Source organism: Rattus rattus, chromosome 2, assembly GCF_011064425.1.
Source record: "Rattus rattus isolate New Zealand chromosome 2, Rrattus_CSIRO_v1, whole genome shotgun sequence".
NCBI classification, from domain to species: Eukaryota; Metazoa; Chordata; class Mammalia; order Rodentia; family Muridae; genus Rattus; species Rattus rattus.
Window position 1 is genome coordinate 41,796,065 of NC_046155.1, and position 5,587 is coordinate 41,801,651.

General features: G+C 50.4%; 1 pseudogene; it reads right to left on the bottom strand.

Moving 5' to 3' along the window:
• Window positions 1-1,476: 1,476 nt before the first annotated feature.
• On the bottom strand, window positions 1,477-1,599 carry LOC116895062 (annotated as a pseudogene).
• Between the last annotated feature and the right edge of the window lie 3,988 nt (window positions 1,600-5,587).

Below are 5,587 nucleotides of genomic sequence, written 5' to 3' on the forward strand. Positions count from 1 at the left end.
CACAGTATACCCTTTTGTCCACATTTCTCTACTTACAAATGTTCATTTTCGATGACTCGTTGGTCTGTTACGAGGCCTCTGGTTTCTGCTACTCTGTCAATACTGGAACCCCCCTCACCCAACCCCTTGGGAGTCCTCTCAGAAATTCTGTTGTTGCCCTGTGTCATGGAGATCTGGAGTTTGGATTGGAGGACCGGCCCCATCACTCACTCCAGCAGTTCATCGATGGGGTAGATGTTGGGGGAAGCCAATTCAAAGCCCTGAGTCTGGGCCCGAGAGGTGTCTGAGCTGGTCAGCCTGCTGGCTCTCCTCCCTCACATCCTCAAGGCCAGCATACCAGCAACCCCACAACCAGGGCCAGCTCTACCCCCAGGCTCTTCAGAGTGTTGCAGCCAGTGAGGGGCATGGCCAGCAGGGCAGACAAGTTGCAAGGCCAGTTCTCCCACACTCACACACTTGGGGACAGCTTACTCATCCTCTGCTTCCACCAGGGTCAACTTCACTGTGCTGCCCAGGCAAAGTCAGGGCTCATTCGCCCAGGTGCTGCAGCTGATGAGGGGCAGGGTCAGCTCCCCTACCCCCATGACCCCAGGGACAGCTTCCCTACCTGCCACAGGTGCGCGCGAGAGCGCACGTGTGTGTGTGTGTGTGTGTGTGTGTGTGTGTGTGTGTGTGTGTGTGTGTGTGTGGTCAGGGGGTGGTTTTCTCTCAACCATGCCACCTCACTGGAAATGAGTGGTAGAGTCAGCTCTCGTGCCCCAAGGCCAGCTCTCCCACAATGTCTAGATGAAGGGTAGGGTCAGTTCTGCAGATCCCTCAAACATCAACATCTCCCCGGACAGGTGGCAGCCCAGACCAGGGGATGTCCACTTGGCCTTTGGTGGTAACAGACCCCTGCTACTGCAGGGCCAAGGACACAGATGTGGCCCCTGGTGGCAGCACAGGTCAGGACCACCACACCATGGTCCCAGGTACATCAGGCTGTTCCTCACTACTCTCCAGTATCCAGTTCTGCCTCTCTTCATTGTGCCTGCATCCTTCTGTTCCTCTTTCTCCTCCACCTCTCCACCACTGACTTGCTCCTTTTAGTGGCACCTGGGGTCTCCAAGTGTCTGGGGTGGTCTCAGAAGTGCCATGTCCTATCTGTGCATTATGGTACTGGGCAGGGGTCATCTCAGGCATGGTTTGCCTCCCCAAACTCCCAGACCCGCATGGTGCCAGACTGGTGGTTATCCCAGGCTTATTCCTCACCTGAGCCACCCGAGTGGCCCTTTGAGAGGACATCAGTCTCAGGCTCATTCCTACCTGGGACCAAGTTCCCAAGGGTAGGGTTCTTCTAGTCTCTGGCTTGCTTCCCGTCCTGGGAGCCCTTCCAGGTCTGCCTGGCACCAGGTTAGTGGCCATCTCAGGCTAGCTACCTCTTCAGTCCCCCTGGTGCCAGGCAGGTGATTGTCTCAGGCTCCCAGTTTTTCAGGGAATGTTAGCCACTGATCATTCAGGTGTTCGTAGTTCAGAACACTGAGTGTAGTTATAGCCTGTCTCCTCCCTGCCACCTACATGTAACACAGCAGCGGCACCTCAATGCCCTCTAGGGGTGGGTTATCTTTTATTTTTAATTCTGTGTATGTGTATGCCTGTGTGTGGTTATATGCAGAGGATGCCGGAGGGGTTGGAGCTCTTGAAATGGAGACCCATGTGGTTGTGAGTTACCTAATATGGGTGCTGGAAACCAAACCCAAGTCCCCTGGGATACACTTCATCCACAGCTGCCTCCCAACCCTGCTTGGCTTCTAAGGTAAAGGAATCACGGTGTGAAGAGAAGGAGGAGAGAGAAGGGGGAAAATATATAACAGTGTATTCATCCGACCTGTGTCCTGGAATGATTTTCTGACTGGGAGAGAAAGAAACGGTTGAGTCATGACAAAGAGCTGTGCAGTTAGAAAGCTGACATCACCTTCCCCGGGAAACTCCCTCAGCAGGAACTGACTTACAGCAGGCCTGGGTGGCCTTGAGCCTGTACACAGTCTGAGATTCAGAAAACAGAGTTTTACTGGGGCTCTCTGAGCTGAGGACTGGACTTACAACATTCCTGGTTAGAGAAGAATGCATCTAAAAGTTCACACCGCAGATCCACAAGTCTGTCTCCATGAGTTAAAACCAACTCCAGTTTCCGCTGTTCGGAAGAACGCCGTGAGATCCAGTACAGGAGGGTGCTCAGTTCACCGTCCTTTCTGAGTGGGCTGCCTAGAGTTAGTAGGTGTGAGACCCGGCACCCACTCTGATATCTCTGTGGTGAATTTCCACAAGTGGAAAGGTATACAGAGTAGTTGGGGCTGGGATCAATACGGGTGCCCCCGAACCCCCCTCTAAACATTATCAGCATCACTGCCGAGTTGGGAGGAGATGAGACTGACATCTACGCTGCCAGTGGTCCTTTCCCACTGTAGGTTCCAGCATTCCTGGGGCTTTGTCTTCTCCATGCATTCTCAGAGGTCTGGATTCATTGTCTCATTAGCAATGTTCTCTCAACCTTAGTGCTGCTTGGCTCCCGTGCACATCCTTCTGTGAGGGTTTCTGGCTTAGTCTTGTTGGGTGGCACCTTTTGGCTATCTCAGAGAGAGCATTCTTGCTTTGTCTTGTTCTTACAAATGCATTCTCTTGTTCAGTGTCAGCACTCGAGGCTTCTTGATTCATTTTGTCCTATTATCACCCACCACCTACTTTTCTGACTAAAGGTTCATTACCAAGAATCAGGAGGGCCTCCAAGTTCATTGGTGGGACCAGACAGACAAGAGAATGTTGCTTTCTATTAGACACTAACAGACTGAAGGGCCTCCTGACCCACATTATACTTGGCTGCTTGACACAGACATCAGTGTGACCTTGGCCCGAGTCCTCTGACATTAGCTAGGTAGCTATGGAATATGGCCAAGAAACATGCCCATCTTAAGCCTCCATCTTCTGGTGTGTGTGTGTGTGTGTGTGTGTGTGTGTGTGTGTGAGAGAGAGAGAGAGAGAGAGACAGACAGAGACAGAGACAGAGACACAGAGAGAGACAGAGACAGAGAGAGACAGAGACAGAGACACAGAGAGAGACAGAGACAGAGAGACAGAGACAGAAATAGAGACAGAGACAGACAGAAACAGACAGAGAGACAGAGACAGAGAGAGGCAGAGAGAGGCAGAGAGAGGTAGAGAGAGGTAGAGGAAGAGGGAGAGCGAGAGAGGGAGGGAAGCAGAGAGAGACAGACAGAGACAGAGAGACAGTGACATAGAGAAGCCATGCATCGAGCATTAGTGTTTGTAGATTTAATTTCCTGTCCCCACCTGGTGAATGACTCCAGAGCCCTGATGAAGACCTTCTGCTGAGTCGCTGTGCCCTTGTCTTTTGATCCTTCCTGCTTCAGCCTCACCATGTCAGTCTCTATCCCAGCCAGGCCTGAGATCAGCTTGAAGCTGAACTCTGGTGCCTGCCATGGGTGACTTCCCTGGTAAAGAAAAGCTGTCCAGAGTCAGCCCCGAACTGAGCTCGTTCGCTGTGTGAGCACAATTCTTAGGGTCTGTAATCCTTCTTGGTCCTGGAGCAAGGCTGAGGAGCTGAGGTGTTGCTGCAGCCACAGCATTGTGGGGCAGGGGTCCAAGTTTATGAGTTCAAGCCTCCATGAAAAAGGCAATAGTTTTAGCCTTGAGACTCTCTCTCTCCCAGTGAGGATGAGAAAATTCAAAATGGGCTCCAAGGCTCGTGTTCTCAGGACTCCACCCCGGCTTGTGGCATTACTTTTGAATGTTGGACATCATTTCAAACATGGCTGCTTCCTTCTACAAACTAACTTTACCTCCATTGCTATGGATTAAAGGTGTGTGCTAGGACTTGCCTACATTCCTGCCAAATCGAATAGACCTAGAAGGTCTTTGGGTGTGAGCTCTGGCCAGAGCAGCCACGTTGCTGGATTAAAATTCCTCTACACCGGGTTAGAGATTTAGCTCAGTGGTAGAGCGCTTTTGCTTAGCAAGCACAAGGCCCTGGGTTGGTCCCCAGCTCCAAAAAAAAAAAAAAAAAGAAAAAAATTCCTCTACACCTGAAGATGGTCCTGACTGACTTAAGACAGCAATGCCCAGTAAGACATGGTAACTGTCTCCAGCCCTGGACTTCTCACCCAGTCAGACCTGCCAATCACGTCTCCTTGGACAGGCTGCCTACCGCAGTGTATTCCCAAGTGCTCAAAGCTATAAGGTGGGAATGACATGATCCTTCTCTCAGAGTGACAAGGAAGGTGCCCGATGCTAGCTGGGGTATTCAGCTGTTTCGGAAGCCTGGGGTCTGTGCGATCTCCCGGATGTTGGAATCTCCCATCCCATGCCACCTACTGGATCGCACCAGTTCACACTGAAGGGTGCATGAGGCTTTCACTAAGGAAGATCTTTAAGGCCATGGAACCCAAGAGAGCTGAGGAGGTAGAGGCTTTCTGGTAGGATGTGTAGACCCACTTTTATCTTTGGGAGCAGGGAATGACGCTCACCCAAGAAAACCCCTCACCTCTCCCTTCAGACACATTTTCTAGGGCTGTCAGGGAGAAAATGAAATGCCAGATGTGGAGTCCAAGGGTCTCCCTCTGGAAGCCTCCAATTCATAGCTGAAGTTAAGGACAGAATTCCTGCGGCTGAGGCTATGTGATCCATTCTGGTAAAGACTTCCCCTACAACCTGCCTCTCCAAGGCATGGACTCCATCTAACAAATGTAACCAAAGACAGGCAATGCGTTCGCAGTTGACTCCTCTGCTCTGACAGGTTACGAATATGAGTTTTTGAGCTTTGAGATCTCATTAGTTTTCCCGTGACCTGTGGGCTTTTGATTTTCCACTGAATTCATTTTAACCAACATTTATTGGCCATGCATGAAGCTCTGAGCTCAGTATAGAAAATAGTGATGGCCTCAAGAAGACTTGTGCTGCCCCAGGAGCAAATAAGTCTTCAAGGCCATGGGGGCTGTCTGGGCTGGTGAATGAGGGAACAGGCCTTATCCCTGGGCAGAGGTCAGGGATGTGTGTGTTCTACTGGCTGGAAAAAAAACATAGTAAGTAAGTAAGGTTTGAGAAGGGTTCAGGCAGAGGCAGCCCCATGAGTGCAGGCAGTGGGATGGAAGTGGTTGGCCCAGACTGCAAAGGGCATGGCCTCATGCTGGAACCTGAAGTGTCCAGAGGGCATTAGATCACTTGTATTCTGTGCAAACTTCTAGCGGACATGAATTTTTAAAGGAGAGAGAGTCTGTGTATTTCATTGCATTCTCAATAAGACAAAACCATCACTAATGATAGAGAGTGTGGGAGACCCCAGAAGAACATTTTTTGACAGTATCAATTTTTCTACTTTGGAATGTTTTCAACCAAATCTAAAGCAAAATAAATGACTACTATGGTGGGTCAGCATCCTTCCTTAACAATGGCTGACCGGTGGCCAGTCTTCCCACGATCCCTGGATCAACTTGTTGATCTTAGGCATCATAATTTCAACTGCAAACATCTCTAATAATGGGCTTAAAAATCTCAAGCACAGTAGTTATCCAAAGCCTTTTAACAAAAGTGTCTG